The sequence below is a fragment of the Galeopterus variegatus genome, unplaced genomic scaffold (genome assembly GCF_000696425.1).
Source record: "Galeopterus variegatus unplaced genomic scaffold, G_variegatus-3.0.2 Scaffold3053, whole genome shotgun sequence".
NCBI classification, from domain to species: domain Eukaryota; kingdom Metazoa; phylum Chordata; class Mammalia; order Dermoptera; family Cynocephalidae; genus Galeopterus; species Galeopterus variegatus.
In genome coordinates, this window is record NW_007729164.1 from 207,106 (window position 1) to 218,748 (window position 11,643).

At 41.6% G+C, this 11,643-nt stretch overlaps 1 pseudogene; it reads left to right on the forward strand.

The window, feature by feature from the left end:
• Positions 1-9,820: 9,820 nt before the first annotated feature.
• Positions 9,821-10,486, forward strand: LOC103599678 (annotated as a pseudogene).
• The last annotated feature ends 1,157 nt before the right edge of the window (positions 10,487-11,643 follow it).

Genomic DNA, 11,643 nt, shown 5'->3' on the forward strand with positions numbered 1-11,643 from the left:
CACAAAAATCAATGAAAAATTAACACTGGGCTCACTTACCTCCAGACTTCTTTAAGTGAGATAATGTTTGTGTTGTTTAAAACATTTTCAGTTTTTTTATTCTGATTCTTAGTCAAGAACTCCTAAATTGACACACTGTAATAAAAGCAAGAAGAATAGAAAACCTTAACAGCAAAAGATGAAGACCAGCACCTCGCATGTAGTAGGTGCTCCAAAAATGTTCCCGAATGATGAATATAGGTATCAAATGGGAAAAGTTTTAATGTCAAAAAATCTAAATAAGAATTTTTTTCTGTTAGTAGCTTGTTCCACTAACACATGCATAATTAGACCTCAGAAGCACAGGGCCTTTATTTAATGATAAGGTTTGTCCCAGATATTAAACAGTCTTACCCAACCACAATGGACTATCCATGGTCAAAACGGCCATATGTTCCAATATCATATGTACTGTAGATGACAGAAAGCATGCCAGCTATCGTAATCAGTATTATTAGTTGCTTTTTAATGCAATCAATATTGCATTAGTTGCTTTTACATCTGTCTTGAATTCCCATTGAAATATTCACTCCAGCACCCTTGCTTAATTGTTTTCAGGGGGATTTCTCAGTAGCTGATCCACCCAAAGCCACTTGTTTCAAGTTAGAAGACAACTATGATGTCTTCCTTACCCCACCTCCATCCTGAAACTTTACTTCCATCTGTTCCTCTGGAAACGGAAGAGTCAGAGTTTCCCAGAGGAACAACAGAGCCTGTAAATGAATCTCCAGTGGCTCAGCTGTGAGGGCTGTGATAAAACAACTGCCTTGTGTTCACCAGGACAAACACTGCCCTCGTCAGGAGTGGACACTCTCTCCAGAGAGACAGGTGCACAGTTTTCGGCCCTCCCGAGAGCCAGGTTGCTACACACCAACTTAGACCCTGAACACTTCATTCTCTTCCGACCTCCCGGAAGCACTTGGAAATGTCCACAAGGCAGTCTACTGAATCTAATTCTACACCAATACACAGTGTGTGACTCAGTTGCTCCCCTGCTTAAAACGCTGTGTTGCCTTCCCATTTCCCTTAGGACAATATCCGACATTTCTGAAGTTGGTGTGGTTTACCAGGCCCTCCCCAGACTACCTGCTCAGCTTCTCTCCCTCTGCTCCCCTTCTCCTACCTCACCTTCCAACCAGCTAGAACTCCTTCTGGTTCCTTCCCTCCCCAGTGGGCCTCCTGCGTCCATCTCCACTGCCTGGAAGGCCCACCCTCTCCTTCTGACTCATCCTACCCATCCCTCCTGTCGTTGCCCCAGGGGCACCTTTGCTGACCTCTGAGACTTCATTATTTGGTCCTGTGGCTCCTTGCATGCTCTTTTGGCTTACAGTTGGCATACTTATAATTATTTAATAATTGATCTCTCTTTAATTACTTATTTAAAGGCTGTATTTCACATGGGATGGTAAATCTCCTGAGAGTAAAGGAGATTTCACTGCTGATTCCTTGATCAACTATCTTGGCTAATAGGTTCAACCATGTAAAATAGCTAATGTTCAAACAACTTGACCTCAAAAAATGTCAATTTCATATGATTCAATCTAATAATCATTCAATAAATATTTTTTTAAATAAATACGTTAATAAACCATTCACAGGGCTAAACAGTTAGCTCAGTTAGTTACAGCACAGTGTTATAACACCAAGGTCAAGGGTTCAGATCCCCTTACCAGCCAGCTGCCTAAAAATATAAAAATTTAACAAATTAAAAAATAAGTAAGCCACTTCTGTGTGTGAGCATGTGTGAGCAGCTATTAGTGTTAACTATTATCAAAAGAATCTCCTTAATTTCTGCAAACTTTTTAAAATTTCGTTTGGTTTCATAAAGATTTTTAAAGTTAAATACAATAAGAAATTCTAAAAATGTGTTCTATTGGAAATACAAGCTTGGCAGTTTCCCTCAGCTGATTTGATCTTTGGTCAATTTTCTGTTCTCCTGAGTTTTCTTTTTTCTTCTGTGAGATTAAACTGAGTCACCTCCCTGAGCACTCTGCATCCCTTGCAGGTGAATTCTGCATGATTCCTTTCTGACCTGTGGAAGGAGGAACCAGGACCAGGTCTAGATTTTGAACCACCACCTCCACTCCTCCCACCACCACCCTCCTTCTAGCACCAGGGTGGACAGTGGTGGGTGAAAGTCCTCTTTCATTTTTCCCTCCTGAAACTATTTAATCACTTAAGACTGTGACTGGTTCTCTTACCCAGGAATTCCTTTCCTTCCCAGATTCCCCTAACATTTGTGACTCTATAGAACTCCATTGATTCAAGCACAACAAAAAATCGGTGGTACAGTAATGCCAAATCTGAGGTATCCAAGTTAAAACCATGCTAAGCCCCTTTAAAACATTCCATTTTATTCCTCCCATAGATTCATCATCTCAGAGACATTGGATAAGGGTAATATTGAGGAAGGAAAACATCCAAGAGAATGGAAATAGGCGGTGACAGGGGACATAACAAATACTGCATAGAATTCTGCCGCCACCCCCGCCCACCCATCCCCACCACCCTATAGGCCTGTTGTTAGAAATTAAATGGTAAGCAAGCATTCAACAGACATGTCCTATGTGCCAGCCCTGTGATAATCAGCACCTTACAGGCACTGGCTTCCTGGCTCAAGGTGATTTGATGATATAGGGAAAAACAGGAGCAAGCTAAAAGAAGGCAACTGAAATGGCTTGGTACTAAAACCTGAAACCTTTGCTAATTGCCCATGCTTTGAAGTACTGGAGAAATGATTGCATTTTAAATATAGGGCAAAAGATAGTGGTATGAATCATAAAATAAAATGATGCCTATTGACTGGTCAAAAGAAAACAGAGACAAAGGAGGAACAAAGGGTGTAGGAAGAAAGAAGTAGGCCTTTTGGGAAGATTCTTTTTTTTTTCCGTGTCCGGCAACGGATCGCAACCCTCAGTGTTGCCCCCGTACCGGACCGGGGACCGGCAACGGGATCGCAACCCTTGGTGTTGCTCCCGCGCCTCGCTCAGCCAGTGAGCGGGAACTGGTCTGTACGTGGGATCCGAACCCTCGGGCGGGAGCACTGCCACGCTTCCCAAGCGGCGCACTATAGCAGTGCGCCACCGGGCCGGCCCTGGGAAGATTCTTGAGAACATCTCACATCTCACCTCGGGAGCTACTTCAGGTCTGGGGTGCCCAAAGTTCTGACTTTCCCAGCGAGCTTGGGGTGGAAAGCTGTCCTGGTAGCAATCTGCTGATTTAAATTTCTCATGAATGGCAGCTCTGAGGAGCTTATCAACATAGCCAGATCACAGCCACCCTCCAAAGGATAAAGGCCCAAGATGGCCTGAGAGGAGAGGCTTTCCCTTCTTCACTCTGACCCAATGCTATGACAGCAACAGTAGGAAAAGTAGGGTGTACATGAACAGCAGCCACGATAATCCTGCATCAGGAGGTCACTCCCTTATTCCTTACAACTCAGCTCGGTGAACGCTATTATCAAACCCATTTAAAAGGTGAGGAAACAGGCTTGAACAGGTAAGTGATTGAGCCAGGAATCACCCAGTGCATCTGACACAATCTCCAAGCCTCTACACATGCAAAGGTTGCATCTGAAATGAATCCCTTACATTCTCAAATCATTTCCTAGTTAATTGATTCTACAGTTTACAGACCTGAAAGAGGTTAATCTTGGAAACTTTGACACATAAGTCAGTTTTTCACATGCTGCCTTTCTATCCTTTTTGCAGACTCTCTGCCGCAGGGAGAGCAGGACACCAAGGATCTACTTACTTTCTTCTTAAACAGATTTATTGAGATATAATTCACACACCATACAATTCACCGATTTAAAGTGTGCTATTCAGTGGCTTTAGTATACGTACAGAAGTTGTGCAGGCAGCATCACCATCTAATTCCGGAACATTTTCATCATCCTAGAAACCCCTACCCATTAACAATCACTGCTCATTCCCCCTCCCTCCAGACCCTGGCAACTGCTAATCTCCTTTCTGTCTCTACGGGTTTGTCTACTCTGAACATTTCATATAGATGAATCATACAATATGTGGTATTTTGTGTCTTGCTTCTTTTACTTAGCCTAATGTCATCAAGGTTTATTCATGCTGCAGCATGTCAGTACTTCATTCTGTTTTATTGCTGAGTAATAGTGTATGAATATACCACATTTTATTTATTCACTCAATAGTTGACAAACATTTGGTTTGTTCTCACTTTTTAGCTGTAATAAATAATGCTGTTAATAACATTGGATCCATTTACTTTGAATGAATCAGACTTTCCTTTTGCCCTAAAGAGGTTACTGTGAGTTCCCATAAGTTTGCAGCAAATTACCAGAAACAAAAAGACTAAAAATCCCTGAATAGGGCAGCAGTAAGTGTATCATACTTAGGTTGATCAGTTCTGCCCAGTTCCCGGAACTTTCCCAGTTTTAGCACTAAAAGTCCTGAGTCCTGGGAAAACTTTTAGTCCCAGACAAAATGGGATGGTTGGTCATCCTAGACTGGCAGAAGGCAATTTTAGAAAATCTACTTCCTGGAATGATATTTTTTGTTTCTGATGAAGGCATAGTTATATTTAAAGAAACTGCCTTATATAATAACTATCATTTTACATAAGTTTCATTTAAGAGGAAATAATTATTATTTTAATTCTTTTATGGTGAACACTACCTGAATTTTTATATATACTCGTTTTAGAGATATAATCGAGAAGGCTTTTTTCCCTTGCATGTTTTTTAGGTGGAGTACTAGTTACATATTAAAAGTCCTTGCTAAAAGCTGAAAAAACTTCATGTCCACAGGGTGGCAGTGTGACACCCCACAAACCCCGATAGAATTGAGGTAAAAGCTAAATAAATAAAACCTCATCTTTGTTTAAATTATGTGATTTTATGGGGAAATGAAGAGGGCCAACCAATTACTTGTGGGATCAGTGGCTTTGCTTTATGCTAGTAAGCAGCCACATATGGCAAACTATTGATGTCTCCAAACCACAGGTTTAAGACAAGAAATACAAATTTGATCCAACAGTTCAATAGCTATTCATTCAAGCCTTTTAAACGCTTTTTTAAAAAATTGCTTCTGACAGAATTTTAGAATCTTAGGAGCCTTAGAAATCACAAAATTCGACATTTGCAGCTTTTTTCCCACCTAATAAACACAGGCCACATTTTCCAATACATATCATGAAATGTAACTCCACCTCTTTCCCTTCACTTACGAAAGAGTATTAAATACAGGTGAGTGACAGGGACATTACAAGGATAATCTGGAATCTTTATTTTTTCAGTTAATCATTCATTAGCTTTAATACTTGAGTTTTAGAAATAAATTACTTCTACATGCTTTATATTCCAGCCTGACACATGAATATATTAAAATTCTTAAACTGGGGAAATATAATCCTCTTACAACTTTTCATTGAATGCTGGACCTCCTTCTATAACAGTCTTAAAGATATCCAGCCTCAGGGAAATGGAGCCCAAAACAATGACATTTAATTTGCATTGGTTCTATTAGCATAAACCCAGTGCTTGCAAGTCTGATGTTCATTACATACATGTCCTTATTATTGGAAGAAAAAAAGGCTAGAAGAAAATGCATACTTTTTCCTGCAAACAGCAACAGACTTGGAATTTAGAAGCTGCACTGGCTACTTTCTTTTCATAGAAACCTCTGAGAAAGCTGCTTCTCTGTTATGGTTTCTAACTGGCACACCAGGCCAGCTTTCACCTCGTGTTAATAATAAGGCACTAGTAAAGATAATTTAGCAGAAGAAAAATAAACACAGACTAAATATGAACCTAGTGACATATTTGTACATTTTCTTCCTTTTTTATGTCAGATTACAATGTCCATGGAATAAAATGCAACCTGATCTTTAAGGGCTCTTCATGCTGTAATCCATTTTCCTCTAGGAGTCTTTGGTCCTAATCTTAGTTGTTTGTGTTTCTTTTGCCCATGTTGATTCAGACATTTATCATGGCGTTGCTAAAATCCAAATGTAGACAGTGAAAGTCTAATTTAGGAGAGAATAAGATAGCACATATTTAAATTCTTTACTCTGTTCTGTCCATGATCTTTTGTTTTGACATTCTAAATGCCCACTTCTACAACCTCTCTAAATAGAACCCCTGAATAATTACAATTAGATTGAGTTCAGTTGTTTTTGTTTGTTTTTAATACTAACAAGTGCCCTCCTGTATTGCAACCCATTTGCTGTAGAGGATCTCTGAGGTGTAAAATATATATCTAGGAGTGTGAAAACTGCTGTATGACTATCAGTCTGGGTTAAATCATTCAGTCCCTGGGGCCGGCCCGGTGGCACACTGCTACAGTGCACCGCTTGGGAGCGCAGCGGCACTCCCGCCGAGGGTTCGGATCCCACATACAGACCGGCCGCTCACTGGCTGAGCGAGGTGCGGGCGCAACACCAAGGGTTGCGATCCCGTTGCCGGTCCCGGTCCGGTACAGGTGTGACACTGAGGGTTGCGATCCATTGCCGGTCACGAAAAAAGACAAAAAGGAAAAAAAAATTAAAAAAATAAAAAATAAATAAATCATTCAGTCCCTAAGTAGTATTGCCTAATTTGTGTGAAGTGATTTGTTGCTAATTAGTTAATACAATTACAGTACTCTCTCTTCCACAAGAAGCCAGGGACTTCCTATTTAGAGAGTTTCTCAATCATTTATATAACTACCTATTTGACAGAAGAGGCAATAAAAGCACTCTTCGATATGAATGATGCCTTTGAGAACTATGTCTTTGATGTTTCTTTTAGGGATGATTGCTCACCTTTATAGTAAATTTCAAAGGCCTATTCAGAGAGCTTGCCTGTTGGTTGCTCTGGAATGCAATACCAGCTTTCTAAGCTCGTTTGCATTTGTCCCCAAGAACTTCCCCTGGAGCTGCCTGTGCTGACCTCTAAGAATCTGGGTTGCTATCAGAGAGGCCTGAAGTTCAAACTAGAACTGCCTGAAGGGGACAATCATAATAGCTACCACTTATTAAATTCCTTACTACCATGGCTAGCTGTCTAATTCTTACGACACCATAAAGTAGATTTTATCCACAGATACAGAAGAGGAAACTGAGACTGAAAAACTCAGTGAACTACCCAGTGCAGAGCAAGGTCTGAACCTGGACCTGATTCTGACTTTGACTTCTTTCAACTGCAGCATCCTGTCGTCCTGGGGCTCTTCACACAAGGGAGGACAGAGACTTGTACAGGAAATACCTGTATGGCAATCCCAAGAAGCAGCATGGCAATGATGTGGGTCTTATCTCACAAATTACAAAGCTGGATAGCTGTTGCCTTTATCCTAAAGCTACTAAGAAGGAACACTTGGCCTCCATCAAAATGCCATTGTTGTTTTTTATTATAGATACCCCTGACTCTTATCCTTCCCTAATTCTGCCCCATTTCAAGGCTCTTTCTACTTTATTCATTTCTACGTTGTTTGAACTTTTAATACACCTATTACTTTTATAATTTTTTAAGGCAGTGAAGATACATTTTTAAAGTGTTGCAAAAGAGTTGTCCAAACCAGCAATATTGAGGTGTTTGATAGTTTTAGTGTAATGTACATGACTGAATACAAAGAGAAATTACAAAATTGAATAATCAACTTTCTGAGCAGTCTGTAGCTAAGATTAGGGGATCACACTATGGTCCAAATATTCTTCCCATCATCGCATGTCTCACCTATACCGAATCAAATAAAATTGACGTTTTTAGGAAACCTACAGCTGGGACAAACAGTAGAATTTCAGTGAAAATTAGAGTAGTTTCCTTTGTTAAGCAAACAAATATATTTATTAATTGAAAGTAAATAAAAACAAACATTGTAACAAAAGTGAAATGAAACAATGTGGGATGAAACCCAGTGGAGAGGTAAGACAGTTCTCATAGAATGAGGGCCCTTCTGGGAGGAGCAGGTGTGGTGAATGTTACTACTGCTGGTTACGCATGCTCTGGCAGACTGTGCCTGAGCCCCTCCCATTCCACCCCTCCCTGAGCCTAACACAAAGGTGATTCAGGAATAGGATGAGACTCAAGTCTGCTGCACACATTATTTAAGAATAGGAACAGATAGGGCCGGCCCGGTGGCGCACTGTAGCAGTGCGCCGCTTGGGAAGTGGGGCAGCGCTCCTGCCGAGGGTTCGGATCCCACATACAGACTGGCCACTCACTGGCTGAGCGAGGTGCGGGAGCAACACCGAGGGTTGCGATCCCGTTGCCGGTCCCGGTCCGGTACGGGCGCGACACTGAGGGTTGCGATCCGTTGCCGGTCACGAAAAAAGACAAAAAAGGAAAAAAAAATAAAAGTAAAATAAAAATAAATAGGAACAGATAAAATTCAATAACTTATTTTTTAGGGCTCTAAAACAGTCCCATGGCAAGTCAACTTTTGTCAAGTTATCATATCTCTTTTCCACTAACTTACTGTGTGACTTTGGGCAAGTCATCTAACCTGTCTGAAATCATTTTTTTTTTCTCCAAAAACAGGAGGGGTTAGAAGAGCTAGTGTACATTCTCTTCTAGAGCTAACATTCTGAGATTTTAAGGTGTACTCCAAAATTTCCATGGGTCCTCAGATTGACTGAGAGGATCAGCCCCAGAATGATCACCAGCATAAAACAACCTATGGTAAGGCCAGCTCTGTACACCTACCACTACACCCCATCTCTTACTTCCCTTCCTGTTTTCTCACCACACATTCCAGGACCTTCTTTCTCCTCTATTCATCTTTCCCCACTTCCAGCCTTCCCCACTACACTTAAATCAAGTAGAAAGAATATTTACATATGGATTTACCTTGGCTTGCCAAAGTTGACTAATTACATTGAAACAGAACACCATTAACAAAATGAGAAAATCCTTCTACAGTTCTGAAAATGTGTTTTTACCCCATTGGAATACCTTAAGAGTCACCAATACCTGAGAACAGCATAACATTTTGGAATTGCAAAGGTTCTTATGTATAGTATCTCATTTAATATTTCTGATACATTTGAGAAGTGGATTTCATTATTTCTCTACTATAGAGGAGGAATTCAGCATTGAAAAATAAAGTGATTTGGTCAGTAACTCATAGTAACTGTGTAAGCAGATCCAGATCTATTAAGTCAAGATCTCTAGGGTGGTAAAGAGCCATGAAAAACGATTACATTGTGTAATGGTGAATATACTAATTATCTTGATTTGAGCCTCACATATTGCACACAGGTATTGATATTCAACTCTGTACCCCACAGATATGTACAATTGATTATGTTTCAATAATAAATAAACAAATACATAGATTTTTAAAAAATCAGTGGCTGAGCATGCAAGAAAAAAATCTTCTAGGATGAGGCTTTGAAATATAAATTTCTACCTCTAATTATTATGTCTGAGGCAATTCTCTTCAGACCTATATAAATCAACTTTATGACTTTTTAAAAATTTTTTAAGAAACGTTACCAAAAAAATCCACTCTGAGAATTCTAAGTACACTGTTGATATTTAGCCTCTTAGGGATACTATTGGTGTTCTGTCATTTTTTTTTTTAATATCCTCCCACAATGCCATACCCAGAAAAGGTGTTCAAAAAAGCACTTTTTGAAAAGATTCACGGGTAGAAGGATGGACAGATGCATAGCTGGATGCATTAACCAAACAACAAAGTGAGTGAATTAATTAATGAACTCAAAACCATTTGTCTTTTCAATGTTTTTAAATTAATTATCCTTGTTTTTAATATAATTTGTAAATTTACATAGTTTAATATTTAATAATGGCTGTGTTTAACAAAATGGCCCACAACAAAATTCTTGAAAATTGAAAATCGGGCAGCCATGACTATGCTCAGGCTTCAGAAGAGGCTTGCCCCCAGTGTCCTTCGCTGCAGCAAAAATAAGTCTGGGTTGGGACCCAAAGAGAGTACTGAAATTGTCAATGCCAACTCCGGTCAGCACATCTGGAAGCTGATCAAAGATAGGCTGATCATCTTCAAGCCAGTGACTGTCCATTCCCTGGCTCGATGCCAGAAAGGCAGGCATATGGGCACAAACAAGCGACAGGTAAGCACAGGTAAGCCAAAGCACTAATGTAGGAGACGATAACCCGGGCCGAAGAGGATGAGGATTCTGCGACGGCTGCTCAGAAGATACTGTGAATCCAAGAAGACTGAACGCCACCTGTGTCGCAGCCTGTCCCTGAAGGTGAAGGGGAACGTGTTCAAAAACAAGCAAATTCTCATGGAACACATCCACAAGCTGAAGGCAGACAAGGCTCACAAGAAGCTCCTGGCTGAGCAGGCTGAGGCCTGCAGGCCCAAGACCGGGAAGCGCAGGTGAGCGTCTCCAGGCCGAGAGGAGGAGACCAAGACTGTCCAAGGAGGAAGAGACCAAGAAAAAAGCTCCCCTCCTATTGTTTATGCATAGTGGCCTCGGTGACTACATAGACCAACCATTCAAATAAAACAAGCCTTTATCCGCTCAAAAAAGAAAAAAAAAAAGAAAAGAAAAGAAGATTGAATAATTGGCTCTCCCGAGCTGGAATAAGCCAGCCCCAGCTCATCACTGTCCCTAAGCCCCTAGAAGGTCTCCGGTTTGTAGCGTCCATCTTATGATATTGGCCAAAGGGACACCCCCTTGGAGATGCTGCTTATTATTGAACTTACTTTTGGAATGTTTGGAGGAAGTGGGGTAAGGACTCTAGGCAGAGGGCCATAGAGGAACCGCCACGTTGTTCACTTAAATTCGGGTATGAATTTGTCATTCCTCCTTGTCTGTATACTATAAGGTCGCTCAAAAATTGAGGGGGGTTCGTCAAAAGTACAGAAAGGGAAGAGAGAAGAGGAAAAAGTCCTTCTCCCCAAGGAGGGAAAGAAAGGCTTCTATGCAGAGTGAGCAGGAGCCGAGGTGGGGAAGGCCACTTTCTCTCCCGCCCTCTGTCCTCATCCCTCGGCTCAAGAAGAGCAAACTTAGCAGAGTGGGACAGTTGCCTTTTATTGGTCTGACCAGCGCCCTAGTGGCAGGCTCCGGCGGAGCCTCCCTCTCTGTCCTGGCTCTCATCTTCTTGTTCCTGGGAATCCATGACTCACCCCAAGAGAGAGGAGTGGCCTGGGCTGGGGTGGCAGACCTGGAAGGGTCTCAGAGTGATGCAAAACGGCGGGGTCGCTAGGCCAGCCAGATAAAAAAAAAAGTCCCCCAGGGCAGAGGGGAGACTGCTCCCCGCACAGGCCCCTCCGCCCTCGCCAGGAATGCGAGGGGTCGGGAGGAAGAGCTCCCCCTAGAGGCTCCACACTGCGCCGTGGTCCCCGCTTCGTTAACGCTCCACTCCAGGTAGGATTTTTTCTGTTTGCTTTTTCTTCCGCAATTTTCTGTTTCTCTAACACCTGATTGTGCATAACCTTCTTGGACTGAGGGATAAACATCCTTCCATCACCTTCATACATGTTACTGTCATCTGCCAAAGTCTTCATCTCTGTATCTGTCAGGTGTGCATGCTTTTGGGTCCTGGTTAGCTGTTCAGTCTGCAACCTTCACCTTCTGCCGAGTCTCAATAACTTTGGCATGAAACTCTGTGACGGCCTTCTTCAACTCCACATCCGCGGGGGCGCCGTCTAGGTCATG